The sequence below is a fragment of the Hemicordylus capensis genome, chromosome 4 (assembly GCF_027244095.1).
Source record: "Hemicordylus capensis ecotype Gifberg chromosome 4, rHemCap1.1.pri, whole genome shotgun sequence".
NCBI lineage: Eukaryota > Metazoa > Chordata > Lepidosauria > Squamata > Cordylidae > Hemicordylus > Hemicordylus capensis.
In genome coordinates this window covers 72,766,691-72,782,947 of record NC_069660.1, presented here as the reverse complement: position 1 = coordinate 72,782,947, position 16,257 = coordinate 72,766,691, and the positions used below count along the sequence as shown (strand labels likewise).

Sequence of the window (16,257 nt, the reverse complement as noted above, 5' to 3'; positions counted from 1 at the left end):
GAGAAGAATAGCAGCCTAGCTGCACGTACGAAAGCGAAAAATGACCCACAAAGAAAAGTAGCATAAACAAAATAAAGCCCCTTGAACTAAACTAGGTACTTCCCTCTACAATAATTGAGCAATAACTGAAAATAACGGAACAAGGAATGAACAGAACAAGGACAGGCTGAAACACGAAAGGTTGAATATGTCTTAAGTAGGGACACTGTCTGCGATAGGCAACGTTGCTGACAGTGTTGACTTAGAAACCGCGTTGGCTTGATATAGGGCTCGAGATAACCGGCAGTCAATCAGGCTTTCCTGACTCAGCATTTCTATTGCCTCTCCTGTGAGATTTTGTGCCTGTATGTCTCCCACTGAACCTTTCTCTTGAGATGTCTTCTTAACACAGGTGAACTTCCAGCTTCCTCCTGATCAGTCTCCTCAGCCCTCATCTCTGCCAGCTGTTTAGATTCCTCTGTCTGCTGCTGTCCCAGCTCAGCTCCAGAGTCTGTTCTCACAGCCAAATCCTGCTGCTGTGCCTCTGAGCCTGCTCTCCCAACCAAATCCTCCCACTCCTCCTCTGACTCTTCTGACTCAGAGGTCTGGGCCATGACAGGTTCCCACGACCACAGGAAAGTGGGCTGGGCTCCCTTAGCCTGCTTTCTGGCGGTTGTGAGAATAGCCTCACTGTCTCTCACCTTCAGCCCTTCTATGTGCAATATAGGGATATTCAATAGACCATAATATTGTGTTGTCATAAGTCACTCTGCCTCAACATGCCAACTCCCTTCCTCATAATATAACAACACTGGACTACATTAAAGGATTGTTGTAAGCCAGTTTATCTCTGTTTCTGCCCCTACCCCATAATATGAGTTTAATTCCTCTTAGAATCAGCCTCTGAACCTCAACTTCAATATGAGGATAACAATATTGGACAGTTTATTTCTTTTTTGCTAGCAAAAGTAATATTCACAGGGCAGTCTTCCAAGAAGACCTCTGTTTGAAAGAACATAAACTTTTACTTGCTAACTCCCCCCCCCCCACTAACTGAGGAAAGGGGCACCTTTTAAAAGTGGTGATTCTCTTTATTGAGCAGGGGGAGAGCAACTGGCCCTATCCAGTCCCAGCACAGCATCCCTGTTGTGTCTGTTGCTTTGTCTGTCTTCTGCTTATTTTTAGATTGTGAGCCCTTTGGGGGCAGGGAACTATCTATCTATCTATGTAAACTGCTTTGGGAACTTCTGTTGAAAAATGGTATATAAATATTTGTCGCATTTGTACTTTGCTTCTAATTTTGGGGGTTGCCAGAGCAATTTAAATCCTAGATTCTGCATTGCCTCCTATGAACATCTGTCACTTTTACCACTCTAACAAGATATAGTCAAGTTTTCAAAAAATACCCAGGAAATCTGAACTGGAAACAAAAGAACTGCTTCTCCTCTGGTTTAATCTTGAAATGGATATGCTTACAGAGATGGAGTTTGGAAAATGGTATCTCTTCACATTGCTTCATAGTAAGCTCAGTTTTAACTGTCTTAGTAATTGGCATCTTGTTTTTGTATCAGTCTCATACATTTATATAGCACTATACTTTCAGAAGAATCTCAATTACTATAGGTCAGTGTAGACAACTAGCAATGGTCTTGTGACTGCTGGCCAAAAATAGAAGACTGATGGTTCTCCATTGGCCTATGCAAGGCCCATTCAAACTTACACATACAGGTTAAGAACTGGAGTCCTTGCCAGTTCTTTGGTTCCAAACAACCAACTGGGGGTGGCTTGACCTTGAGGCAAGGTGAGGCAATGGCCTCAGGCAGCAAATGCATCTCAGGTATGGGCCACCCTCTCTTATCAAGGTGGGACTAGTGAGTACCAGGCCCGCCCGGGGGCCAGGGCAAGCGGCAAGTTGTGGGCATGCCTTGGGCGGCCCAGTGGATTGAGCTGGCACTGCAGTCAATATTAGTCATAAATCCTCCTCTTGCCTTTGAAGTTTTGATAGAGACAAACAAACAGACAAACAAACAAAAACACCTTATTGACAACATTCAGAAGTTGATTTTCCACTCTGAGTATGTTTCTGGCGAGGCCAGCTGTCCTTACTTCTGAGGACGGAGTGGTGAGGGGGCCCGAGGAGGCAGGGATGGGTGGCAGCCGGGGAGAAGTGGAAGAAAGACTGCCAACAGGCAGGGACTCGGCTCCAGCAGAGGAGGAGCAGAGCCCTGGAAAGGCCGAAGGGGAGGCGCATGAGGATCACATCAGCAGCACGCCTCCCAAAGGGAGGGGGTCTGAGCAGGAGGAGGGAGAAGGAGGAGAGGCATTGGCAGCAGCTGTAAAGGGTAGACAATTGCAGGGAATAAAGAGGGGCGTTGGCCCTCTTCTAACTGGGGGCGGGCGATGCATAGCCTGCGAGGAGGCATATAAGGAGCCGGCTGGGGATGAGAGGCTGGCTGGTAGCAAGTGTCAGGGGCCAGTGTTCTCCGGAATCTTTTTCGTCTGTGTGCGGAATGAGTTTTGTGTGTCAAGACAGTGTGAGCACACATGCATTCAGAGTGGGACCTTCCTGATTAAACCTGAGTGGGATCTAAAATTAACTGAGCGGACATTAAAAAAATATGTGAGTGCACACACATGCGCACACCTTAGAGGGAACACTGTCAGGGGCCCCTGGAGAGGGGCAGGCACAAGGAGCAAGCAGCCTGGGATGGAGGAGGCACAGGGTGATGATCAACCCCCCTCCCCGTCCCTGCTCTGAGGCCGGACCTGGTAAGCTTAGGCAGGCTTGGTAAAGCAGAGAGGGACGTGTAGCCGGACAGTATGATTTTAGATTTTTTTTTTTTAAGTTCAGAATGGAGTTGTGTACAATAAAGCAAAAGATCCTCCTTTCTGCACCTCTCCTTCATGCTTTTGCTTTTCATACAGTCTATTCCATCTTGTCACAGGAACAGGGATGTAAGAAAACAGGACAGATCCTCTGCTTAGCTTCTGTGGCCACAACCTGAGGCAGTGGCACTGCTTTCTGCAGGTGTTGGATATCTTTTCTGTTGCTAGAAGGAAGATACAGAAAGGGCCATTCAGGGCCTTTCAAGGTAATCAATTGATTGCGGAAGAAAGGGGTGTGTGTGTGTGTGTGTGTGTGTTTTGCACAGACATCACATCTTCTGTCAAGATGTCTCTTCTGTTGTGAGCAAAGCACCTTAATTGCTATTGTGACTGCTGGTTAGACAGTGGCAGTCTGTGCTGGAATGTGGGCTGCAATGTCTGGCTGCCACCAGTGAGCAGCAACTGAGAAGGGAAAGGGGCTCATGCATATACTATCAGGTGCCACTGGGTGGCAGAAAGGAGGTGGACTGGGCCAGGAAGGACAGCGCTTGGTCCATGCCTGAACAGGTTACTGCACAGGCACACCACAAGGGCAGCTGCACTACCAGTCCAGCCCACTCCATCTCTATTGCTGTTGTCCCGTACCAACCACTGGTAAATACACGAGCCTCCCCTACAGTTGGTTATCAATCATGCAACTGTGGCAGCCAGGCAGTACAATTCATGTTCTGCTGTTAGTGAATATTTTTGTTAAGATTTTGATATTGTTTCTGGAGACTGTGTCCTTCTCTCTTGGAGAAGAGAAGGACACACATCTAGACAAATCTTTCTCTTTTTTTAAGGGGAATGGGGAACAGCACAACTATCATCCTACCACTAGGCTAGAACCCCCTCTCCATTTATTATGTGCAGACAGCATATAGTAGTTTAGGAATAGGAGGGGACTTGCAAACTTATCACACACTAAGGCTGTTCTTACAATCAGCCTAAACTGGGCTAGGAAAGCCAAGCCTGGCCTTTGCTTATTGTAAGAACCACCAGGAACCCCATGGCTCCCGGCGGCAGCATGACAGCAAACCCTGGAAAGAGGCCACCCACTTTAACGGGGTTAGGAGAGCTAGCACTCCCTTAGCCCCATTTTCTTGATCATCCATGAGTCCTGGCTGCTTGCAGCCACTGGGGCTCCCGGAAGGCAACAGGGGGGTCCCCACAATGCATTGTGCATTCACGCAATGTATTTTGGGAGCTATGGGGAGGGGCAGGGCAATTCCGAGCACCCGACCTTCCATGCTGCCAGGCGCAGCCGGAAATAGTCAGGGCAGGTGAGCCACCTGATTGTGAGAAAGGGCTCAAAAGCTATGATGACATTTGGGCATGCTTTGACCCAATCTGCATGGGTGTGTCAAGAAATGTTATAGTCCTCAGAGCCCACGAGACTCATTACACACCAGTAATTATGTGTCAAAGTATGACTAGTGTATCCTCTCCATAGTATCTTGAGATTGTCTTCTATGGTGGCTTCCATTGTTCAATACATCTTCACAAAAGTTTGGAACTTGCTGTTTCTGACAGCTTTCAACATAGGCCTGCATCTTAAGTTAAGTGCAAATGAAACACTGAAAGGCAAATACATTTTCGGGGCAGTGGGGAGTATATTTGATAAACTCCAGAAGATAGTCTGAGAATGGATGTCTTATCATTATATCTCCAGGCTGCAATCCCAGGTATGCAGGTATCCATATCTTCACAAAGCAATGCTTTCAACTTTTTCCTCTCTCTGTCTTAAAATTGCCAGCTAGATGGGTTATCACTATTACCACTAGGGGGCATATTACAGCTTGCATAGCATGTGGCAGCCAAACTGTTAGTTAACAAGCCTAACGCAACCTTTCAATTTTTGTTATTTTTCTTTTTTATTGTATGGGATCATCTCTGGACACTGCTTGTACTTTGATCTCTCCAAAGTTTGGCATCACTTCTATGGAAGGAAAAAAAAAGAGAGAAAAGAGCCTTTGTTCTCCACAGCTGTCGTCATGCTGTAGAAAAATCTCAGCGCAGGTATTAAACACTCGTTATTGATCGGTCAGCCGGTGGTCCAGTTTTATCTGCTCATACCTGTCGGAGTGAGGTTATTTGCTCTACAAATAATTTGGTTCCTGAGGTCTCACTAAAGTTAAAAGCACAGGGTAGGCTGGAACACTGATGGAAAAATGTCGAGGGAGCTGCAACAGGAGGCTCCCATCCAATAAAACAAGACTGCACTCCCAGTGACAGATTGTTAATACAATACCACTGGCTGCATCGATAGCACCACACTCCTGAATAGTCATATGTTAATGCAAATCAGAGTCTGTACACTCCCAGGGCAAGCGATGATGCAGTTACTTGCAACACCACTGGACAAGACTTCACGATACACTTGTGGCCAAGTCTTTTTTTAATTGTTGCTGCCCACTTTATCTCTGTACTTTTCTGATAATAAAATGCTACCACCCCCCATCGTATGTACACACACAGATGCACTCTGGAGAGACACGTTTTCCATGCCATGCTAGAACAGCCTAACTTGGAAACACGCCCATTCCTTATGACAAATGGCTAATATTGTACTGTGTGGCCCCCATGTCCATTCACTCTTCACTAGCAGCCTAATGTGATTGCTCTTGCTCTCATCTGTATTTCTGTGTAATGCCAACAACGCATCCCATGAGCAAGAAGCTTTTATTATATTCCTCCTGAGCTTTCTGCCTTAGAGTCTACATTCACTAGTGACAGGTAGCATTCACTAGTGATAAGCATTTATGTCAGGATTGAAGTTCAGCATGGGACCTCTTCATATATAAATACACTGACCAAAATATACACTACTATACAACCCCCTATAGTACCTTATCCCTGTAGCCAGACAAACCGCAATCTATTGCTGATTACATTGCGAATGACTCTCAAATGCATCCCTTTCCCAAAGCCCAGAAGATGACAATGTGCTTGCTAGTACCTAAAATACAGTTTCCTTTCCTTTGGGAAAGAGCAAGCCCACATGTATTAGAACTGCATGACAACTTCCTTATACTATTTCCTCCCAACATTATCAACTCTGCACTAGTAAGAATCAGCAATTGTCTGCCATTACCTCATTATGGTCTCTTACTGTATTTCAGAGCCATTTCACACTTTCCCTTTTCTGATAGAGAAGCCAATCATTTTGTTGGGGAAAGCATGTAAATATAATGTATGAATGGCTGTCTGAATCTTCTTTTATGCTTCCCAATATGTGTATCTGTATTGAAACACTCATCTGTTTGTATATCCTATTTTATGTGCTTTTCCTAGCATAGATAGTAATCCTTGTGTTGAAATCAGTATCAGTCTGCTTCTGAGGGCTCTGAGCAATGCGCTCACCAATGCTGCTTATATCTGATGGGATGGGGGAAAGCCCCAAACTAACCCCAAGCTGGTCTACTGGACCTCAACAGCAGCAAGTTATTTGACAATAGGCAAGTACATAGATAGGAACATAGGAAGCTGCCGTATACTGAGTCAGACCATTGGTCCATCTAGCTCAGTATTGTCTGCACAGACTGGCAGTGGCTTCTTCAAGGTTTCAGGCAGGAGTATCTCTCAGCCCTATCTTGGAGATGCACATTGGAAGCTGCCCTGTACCAAATCAAACCATTAGCCCATCTAATAGGCCAGTCTAATGGGCCAGCGGCTCTCCAAAATGTCAGGCAGGAGTCTTTCCCAACCCTGCCTGGAGTTGCCAGGGAGTTAACCTGGGACCTTCTGCACGTAAGCTAATGTTCTACCACTGAACTACGGCCTCATTCCCTAAAGGGAATATTTTACAGAAGACTGTACTCACATGTAGTCACCCATTGAATGCAAACCAGGGCAGACCTGCTTAACAAAGGGGACAATTCATGTTTGCTACCGGAAGACCAAGCCACCTAATGGTGCAGTGAGGAAGCAACTTGCCTAGGGAGCAAAAGGCTGTCAGTTCGAAACATACCTTCTGGTATGTTTCCCAGACTATGGGTAACACCTATATCGGGCAGCAGCAATATAGGAAGGTGCTGAAAGGCATCATCTCACACTGTGTGGGAGGAGGCAATGGTAAACCCTCCCTGTATTCTACCAAGAAAACCACATGGCTCTGTCATCGCCAGGAGTCGACACCGACTTGACGGCACAATCTTTCCTTTCCTTTTTATGGCAAGACCAGCTCTCTTCCTCAGTGACAAACCTCAGTGCAATTTCCCTCTTCTGGGCAGGAAGCAAATGAAATAAAAGATATTTTTAAAATGTATGCAGCACCATCTATTTACAGGGTACTTTACAGAGCATGAGCGAACAGGCCCTTGCCCCAAGGGCTTCACAATCTGAAAACACACACAGGGAAACCATAGAGGAAGGGGAGGGAAATGGAATCAGGACTAAACAGGGAAAGAATGTGTGATTATTTCAGTTACATGTATTTGTGGTTAAATAAGATAATGTAAGTATCCCAGAATGAGATCTGCCTAAGCTTGCGCCTTTGGAGATGTTTAGCCCATAAGATAGGTCAGTAGTATCATCTCATACTTTGGATGGGGGACTGAGGCTAAGTGATAATGGCATGCCTCAAATCATGTAGTGAGTTCATAACTGAGGCAAGTTATGAGCCTCACCCAGCAGAAACTTGGGGCTTCAGAAGGAGCAGGCATACCTCCTGCCACAAGGTGGATGTGTTGAACCCCACACTGACGCACCACACTATGGGGTGTTCTCTAGAGTGTGAGTAGAACCACGTCCTCCCAAGGGAAGGCAAATAGGTGTCACTTCTTGGAAAGTGTGTGTCTCATTATCAGATAGTTGAACATGAAGTCCCTAGCTACAGCAAGTAAATAAAGCGTGGAGGATACAGAAGCAGCAGTGGAGGAGGTTTTAGCATGGTCTGGCTCCCACATGTGCCGAGATCGTTAGAATGATTTATAGAGAAGAATGCTAGCCTTTTTTCTTTTTTGCTTTATAATAATACATTAGGCTTTTAACCTCTGACCAAAAGAGGTGGAAGGGAGGATTCAGAAAACACCATGTTGCTCGCAGCCTGGCCTGACCTGGGGGAAACTACCTCCTTTTACCCCCGCCTTCTTGGCTTCTTTCAAACCACAAAGCGAAGGGTGCTTCCGCAGCGCGTGAGGGGTTAAGCCAGGCTCTGGAATGCAAAAGTTTAGAGAGAGGCGTCGGCTGCCTTGAGGTCACCTGTGAGGGATTAGCTGGGCCTTGCAGACAGTTGTTGTTTGAGGACTGTCTGAGGCCTCAGAAAGGGGGTAGTGGGGGGATGGAGGGGGGGGGGAAGAATGGCCCGGCGGGTGGGATCTTCCTGTCCTGCTGGGATTATACAACTATCAGATGCATTCGTGAAAGCCGAACTGTAAACTCTCTGTCTTTTTTGTTAAGGAAATAAATCCATCACCGGCTTCAGGGGGAAAGAAGGGAAAAAACGAACCTCTCTTCTCAGTGTGTTTCAAGGCAAAGGTGGAAGCAACCCGGCAGGGATGGCGCAGTGCACATGCCGGCCAGCTCTTTAGACACTGAGGAAGCCTTTGTGGCCATAGGCAGTGGGGATCCCTTGTCTTCTCCGGTTGGAACTGGCCAAGCGGGAATGCCAGGCCCCTCCTCCTCTGGATAGGCTTTCTGTGTGAGAGACAAGGATTACCAGAAAGCTCTGAGAAAGAAGGAGACCACAGGGCCAACTTCTCATCTCAAATGAAGGAGGAAACCCTGTTTAGGTGCGCTCGTGACCTTTGAAAATGCCAGTTGAAGTCTTCCAAAATGGCCCCAAAGAAGTCAGTGATCATGTTCTAAAACACTGACAGATCTGATGCCTGTTTATTCAGAAGTAAACCCCACTGAGTGCAGTGGAACTTACTCCCCAGTAAATAGGCACAGGATCACACTCTAAAGCACTAGTTTAGTGGTGAAAAACAAAAATACGGCATGTATGCTGATGTGCTAAAAGAAGGGCAATTGCTTACTGTTCTGTATTTTGTTTTTAAAAGTTGTACCTTGTTTTTCTTTCTAAGAAAAGTGGGGAGGACAACAGGAGCCCAAGGTGGTTCACAAACCCTCCCATAAAAACAGAAACAATCATATAGTAAAGCATTCACAAAAACACTGTAAATGTAAAACAACAAATTCCAGATCATTAAACCAACAGTGCCTCTCTAAAGGTTTCTGGCTTGACTTCTGAATTACTGTAGGGTTTGGTTCTGGCGAAATCGACTTGACGACACACTTCAGCTTTTTGGTTCTGGCAGGTGTTGCTTGGGAGGAAGTGCCACAGCTGAAAAGGCTCTGAAGCTATTCCCATGATCCACAGAAATGGGGCCAAGAGAGCCCAGCCCGGTTTCTGTGGATCGTGAGAACTGCTGGGCTTGTGGACGAGCCTGGTGGTTCCATAGTGACTACCCCACCTAATTCCCCCTCCCCTTAAACCAGGATGTTAATGGAGCAAGCACTCTATTAACCTGTGTTTTTTTGGTCATGAGACGCCATGGCGCATTTCCATGCTGTGCTGACTCACGAGAAGACTCCTGGCCGGGAATCTAACACAAGCCTCCCAGCCTGGGGGGTCTCCCCAGGATGCCCTGCCAGGCGGCCCCTGATCCCCGCTGCCCCTACTGGCTCTATGATGGAGCTGGTAGTCATGTGGGTGGCCAATCCAGCCACCCAGGGACGGCTCCCTGCTTGTCTGAGGAGGAAGCTCACTCTCCCCACGATCGGTGTGTAGAGCCTCTCTGTCTTCTGCCATCATAGATCTCAGGTCAGAAATCAGCCACTTGCATGGTGCTTCTTTGCTTATCTCGAAAGCTATGTGCATGTGTTTGGATATGGAACTGGGCTGAGACCAACTAAGCAGCCTAACATAGCTGTGTGCTCAGCATATCCTTAGAGAGCAATCCCCCAAAGTATGTTTAGCACAGTTCTTGATGCACCTATGCTGGAGAAGTCCCTTTGGCTTCATTGGACTACACTAGGATAAGTAGTTTGAGGACAGCAACCTTAAGGCATTTTAGGCTGTGAAGGCCCATTAACTTTCATTGGTATGTAAGCTCTTTTTAATCAGAAGTTGTAGCAGTTTATCTAAATCTGTTCACAATCATTTAGCTGCACTTTCTGGATACGTAGCAGACCTAAGAGGCAATGAAAGTTAATGGTATTTACTTGACGAAGGGTGAGCTCATACATGTTCACTATTTAATGTCTGAGGGTCAGACCAGATGTTATGTGAGAGATATGTGGTCAGGATCTCCTGCATACTTAAAAATAAAATCATTAATAGCAGCTGAGGGTGGCTCCTAGTTAGGATCAGGACTATAGTACTGGGGGAAGGTTGTTAAAATATGCCCCCCCCCCCGTGCTGTTTTCATTATCTGAATGGTCATTGTGGAGCTGCTATTTGCCCTACGGGGGAAACTCACAGGTGCCCTTATGGAAACTTGTATGTTTTTCCCCTGCAGGGCAAATAGCATCTCAGGTAAGTGGCAATAATTTGGTATGAGAAAACAGCATTGAAAAAGGGTTAGCCCCCTTTCCCTAATGCCTTGGCCACAATTGACATCAGCAGTTTTCTCAGCTGCAGCTGCTAAGCTACTGATATTTTTTTTAAACTCAAAGAAGATCTTATCTAGGCCTCATTCACACGTAATGCCAAACTGGAGTTGAACGGGGCAGAGGTTTGTGTATGTCCGAATGTGCAACACCGCGGTTTCATGGCACAAGGAACCTGTGGTTTCCCTTGCCAAACTCCAGTTTGTACCTTCAGTCTGTAGTGAGTTTTGCTGCTCCAACCTGAGGTCTGGAGGTGGCAGTGTTGCATCTGAATGCAGACGCCCAGAGGCGCTCTTACTCCAGGACACTGGGGCCCAGTCTGTGGCCTCCTAGGTCCAGTGAGCCCTCCAAATGTCCAGGGGGGCCTCCTGCTGCCACCCACCCCTTCCCCACAGCTGCCCCATTGCCAATCTTTTCTATAATTTTAGCCGCCATGTGTGTGGCTGGGGGTGGGGGATGAGTCAAACAGGCATTTCCCCCTTGTGGTAGCAGTGCGGGGGGGGGGGGGGCGTGCTGGAGCACCTCACAGTTCTCAGGGGCCACTGGGCAGGCCCAGCAGCCGCTCCACCTGCCGCCGCTGTGCCACTGCCATGCAGGGAAGGCCTGCTCAGCTCGGCTCACCCCCCACCCCCCAGCCGCACTCATGGCAGCTAAAATTACAGAAAAGATCGGTGGTTTGGCACGGTGGGAGCTTACTCCCAGGTAAGCATGTGTATGATTGCAGACATGCAATAGTTCTAGAGCCGTATGATGTGGTCACTGAATGAAGTGGTTCCCCAGAGGTGGCAGGCTCCTGTATGAAGTAGTCCCCCAGTGGCAGCAGGCCCCCCCAAATACAGGTTCCTTTTTTTAATAAGGGGGGGGGCTCACGGTGGGGTTGGTTCGGGTGTCAAAATTACATTGGTGCACCACTGCAAATGCTGCCATAACCATAGTTTTGTGCTGCTTCTGGAACTGAAATCATAGAGGGAGGCCCAGACCTGCCCAGAAACGTGGAAGCTCTATGCCTGCCATACTGCTCAATGGCCTCCTCTTGGTGAAAGTGCCACACCCTGGGCATTCTCTTTTCTCCTCCCGCTTCTGCCTGGCAACAGTGATGCTGTACCCCCGTAGTACAAGTATTTAAAGGGATATGATTGCTTTCTGCTGCTTTCCTTGGGAACTGTGTGCCCATGTACAAATAAAGGAAAGACAGATGGGGACAGTGACAACTGGGGAGGTATACCTGTGCACTACTTGACGTGGCACACCGTGGTGCAAGACAAGGGGCCCTTTGTGCAGAACTCATTGTGCACACAACACACCGCTCAATAATATCAAAGCATAGCACTCTCCAGGCCCCCCTTATTGGGATTGCAGCACCCCGAATGAAGTTTTGCAGGGGGCACACCATCAAACACCTATGCCCCTTGTGGTACAACCTGGCCTCCCACCATGCATCCTGCCAACCTTCCCGGGCAAATGGAAAGGTGACACCTGGACAAAAGGTGTGCAACTGATTCAATGCCATTTTCAGGGTCCCACACAGATGCAAGGGGGCAGACATTGAATGGCAATGCACCCAGTGCCGCGACACTCATCTCCGGATGCCAGATGGTCAATATTTTTGGTGTTAAAAGCAGGGGGCACAGCTTAGCATTGTTGTGCTCGTCCAACACAATATTAAAAGTTTCTTTACAGTCACACTACCTCCCAATGATTATGAAAAAGCAGAGGTTCTGTGGGTACCTGGTGAAGGGGTGCCCATAAACCATTTTAAAGTAACTGGAAGGGGGTGCTAAGACTGCAATGGGGGAGGAGGCCTCCACTTGTCTGTTGGCACACCTCCTGTTGTTCTCGCTCTATAGCAGCCTCACAATGGAGGGAAGGTTACCTATTAACTTTAACATATGCGGATATTGTGGGATGAGGGGGATAGTGAGCAAGAGGTTCAAGAAGAGGGGAGGTCATGCATATCTACCCTGGTGGCGCAGTGGTAAAACTGCTGCCCTGTAACCAGAAGGTTACAAGTTCGATCTTGACCAGGGGCTCAAGGTTGACTCAGCCTTCCATCCTTCCGAGGTCGGTAAAATGAGTACCCAGAATGTTGGGGGGCAATATGCTAAATCATTGTAAACCGCTTAGAGAGCTCCGGCTATAGAGCGGTATATAAATGTAAGTGCTATTGCTATTGCTATCTATGCTGGGGTGTTGGGTAGAAGCCATGACACAGCAGACTTCTGGACCCCTCATCTCATGTCAAAGCTGCATTCCAGGACATGGATAAGCCTGTGGATATTGGGGGTGGGGGAGGCGACATGTGAAGCGGTGATATTTAGAGACCAAGGATACAGCCTCCAGGAGTTGCTGGTCAAACCCTACCATGCACCCCGAGGGGCCTTAGAGAGGAACTTTAACTTTAGGCACAAAAACATGAGCATTGTGGTCAAGCAGGCATTTGGGGGGCTGAAGGCCCTGTGGTGTGCCTCTGCACTTTGCTAGATAAGGATGAAGATCTTGTTCCTAAGGTTATTGTGGTTTGCTGTATCCTGCACAACTTATGTGAGCTGAGGGGAGCTGTCCTGTTAGAGGAGCACAAGGATCTGTCCAGACATCCAGAAGGCAAGTGTGGTAGCCGACAGGTGCCCAGCCAAGATGGGCATGCTGTGTCTGCAGACCTGGCGGCCCTGCTCCAGAGGATAGTGGGCGGCAGCAGGGAGCTGTTACTCCCCTGCAACTGGTACTCAGAGAGATCATGCCTTTGAGGCTGGAGGTGGCCTATAGCCCTCTGACTAGTAGCCGTTGATAGACCTCTCCTCCATGAAGTTATCCAAACCCCTCTTAAAGCCATCCAGGTTGTTGGCTGTCACCACATCTTGTAGCAGATAATTCCACAAGTTGATTATGCATTGTGTGAAAAAGTACTTCTGTTTGTTGGTTCAAATCTCCCGGCAATCAATTTCATGGGATGACTCCTGGTTCTAGTGTTATGGTAGAGGGAGAAGAATTTCGCTCTATCCATTTTCTCCACACCATGCATGATTTTATAGACCTCTATCATGTCTCTCCACAGTCATCTTTTTTCTAAACTATATAGCCTCAAATGTTGTAGCTTTGCCTCATAAGAAAGGTGCTCTAGGCCCCTGATCATCTTGGTTGCCCTCTTCTGCACCTTTTCCAGTTCTACAATGTCCCTTTTTAGATGTGATGACCAGAATTGTACACAGTACTCCAGGTGTGGCTGCACCATCGTTTTGTATAAGGGCATTATAATATTAGCAGTTTTATTTTCAATCCCCTTCCTAATGATGCCTAGCATGGAATTGGCCTTTTTCACAGCTGCCACAGATTGAGTCGACACTTTCAATGAACTGTCCACCACGACCCCAAGATCCCTCTCTTGGTCAGTCACTGACAGCTCAGATCCCATCAGCGTATACTTTAAGTTGGGGTTTTTCGTCCCAATGTGCATCACTTTACATTTGCCAACATTGAACTGCATTTGTCATTTTGTTGCCCACTCCCCTAGTTTGCAGAGATCCTTTTGGAGCTCCTCACAATCTGTTTTGGATTTCACTACCCCACAGAGTTTGGTATCATCTGCAAATTTGGCCACCTCACTGCTTACCCCTACTTCTAGATCGTTTATGAATACATTAAAAAGTACAGATCCCTGGGGGACCCCACTTCTGAGTTCCTGAAAGTCCCAGGGTGCCCCACACAAGTGCGTGGGGCATTCTAGGGAGACCACCGAGGCCCGGAAGCTTGTTGTAGCCTCCCGATTGGGGGTCTACTTGCGAGTTGCCATGGCATGGAGTCTCACAATCTTGCAAATCCTGCACTCGCTCTACTAACCTCGTTTAAGGGGAGGGCTATTTTGGCAGGCTAGCCACCATTCAACCACCAGGCTCACCCACAAGCCTGGTGGTTCTCACAATGAGGGGAAACCAGGCTGGGCTTCCTTAGCCTGGTTTCCCCCCATCGTGAGAATAACCTCACCAGATATTTTGGAGGTAAGGTTTAACCCTATGGTTCAAATATTTTGAGAAAGCTGCCTGTTTAAGCTAGAGGCATGCTCACTGTTTTCAAGCCCCTCTAAACCTCACTAGTGTGGCTTGCAAAGGCAGGAAGGCCTTGTGGCTACCCAGGAGTGTATCCTCATACTCCTGCTGCTACTCCCATTGGGAATAATGGGGGGGAGCAGCAGGAATACAAGGACACACTGCTTAGTATCCACAGAACTTCCTCAATCTTAGCAAGCAGTGAGGTTTAAAGGGGCTCAGAAGCAGTAAGCTCACCTGGTACTGAAACAGGCAGCTCGCTGTACAGCATGTGAGCCAGTGAATCTGTAAGTGTTGCAGGGCGTTGGACAAGAAGAGCCATTATATCCTTCTCTAACCAGGTCCATGATTTTGTGAACTGTTTCATGTAGACAGTTCTCAAAATAATAAACAGATAGAGTTTCTATCTTTTGAACTGGGCCCTCTAGCTGACCGTTTAACAGCGGTTTGATCTGCTGCAATTATCAAGTGATAATGTTGAGCTCCATGCTGTAAAAAGCTTCCCCTGCTGGTTTCTGCAGCTCAACCCTCAGTTAAAGGTGCAAGAGGTGACCAATACAGGATGGTTGCCATGCCCCCATCCGGCCACTTGGTTAGGAAAGGTTCAGTTCTGTAGTACAGAGGATCTGTACTAGGTTCTGTAGTGCTAGCATCTCTCATACAGCATAAATCCTATGCATGTTTACTCAGAAGTAAGTCCAATTGAATTAAAGGAGACTTTTTGAGGGTAAGTGTGTATAGGACTGCAGTTTTACATGTAGACATGAAATGCCTCTACTGGAAAGGACCTTAGTAATGTCAGGTGATATAGGAGCTCTTCTGTGTTTGAATGTGATGGCTGTTTTGCACATACAAAATGTTGCCGTCTCGGGGCCTGTCCAGATTGTGCTGTGGGAGATTTGTGGTCATGGGCCGCATTCCCACATAACACGATACAGAAGTTTGACAAACCCATGGTTAATTATTAAAACTGAGAATTGTATTGCAGAAAAATGCCCGCTGCGCCATCCCTGCAGCACAGTTTGAGTGGAGGGAAGGAAATAAATATCCTCACCTGCTGCATACAACTACCTCTACCAACTACTTCTACTTCTAGTCCTCAAAGAACTCAAATGTGAAATTGCCACCCTCCTTGCTAAAATATATAACTTATCTTATACTTTAAAAAATACTTAAAATATATAACTTAAATATATAACTTAAAATAGACTTAAAATATATAACTTAACTTATCCCTGCAATCGGGCTCTGTACCAGAGGACTGGAAAGTAGCAAATGTAACACCGATTTTCAAAAAGGGATCCAGGGGCGATCCGGGAAATTACAGGCTGGTTAACTTAATGCCTGTTCCAGGCAAATTGATGGAAAGCATCCTCAAGGATAAAACTGTAAAGCACATAGAACAACAGGCCCTGCTGGGAGAGAACCAGCATGGCTTCTGCAAAGGTAGATCTTGCCTCATGAACCTTTTGGAGTTCTTTGAGAGTGTCAACGAGTGTGTGGATCAAGGTGATCCAGTTGACATAGTCTACCTGGACTTCCAAAAGGCTTTTGACAAAGTTCATCATCAAAGACTCCTGAGAAAACCTAGCAGTTATGGGATAAGAGGACAAGTATATATATGGATTGCTATGCTAACTGGTTGAAGGACAGGAAACAGAGGGTAGGAATAAAGGGAGAGTTTTCACAATGGAGGGAAGCTGGATGACCCCCGATCCCTCTCACCCCTACCAGCTCTGTGATGGAGCTGGTAATCATGTGGGCGGCCAATCAGGCCGCCCAGGGCTGAGCACCTGCTCAGCTTGCTCATGTGTGGGGA

At 47.1% G+C, this 16,257-nt stretch overlaps 1 long non-coding RNA gene across 2 annotated transcripts in view; it reads left to right on the top strand.

Moving 5' to 3' along the window:
* Nucleotides 1–9,005, top strand: part of LOC128322086 (uncharacterized) — a 57,241-nt gene extending 48,236 nt beyond the window's left edge. For both annotated transcript variants that reach the window (XR_008305512.1, XR_008305513.1), the window contains 3 exons: nucleotides 2,925–3,071; nucleotides 4,771–4,863; nucleotides 8,245–9,005. This is a non-coding gene — a long non-coding RNA (uncharacterized LOC128322086). The remainder of the gene's footprint in view (nucleotides 1–2,924; nucleotides 3,072–4,770; nucleotides 4,864–8,244) is intronic.
* Nucleotides 9,006–16,257: the final 7,252 nt, after the last annotated feature.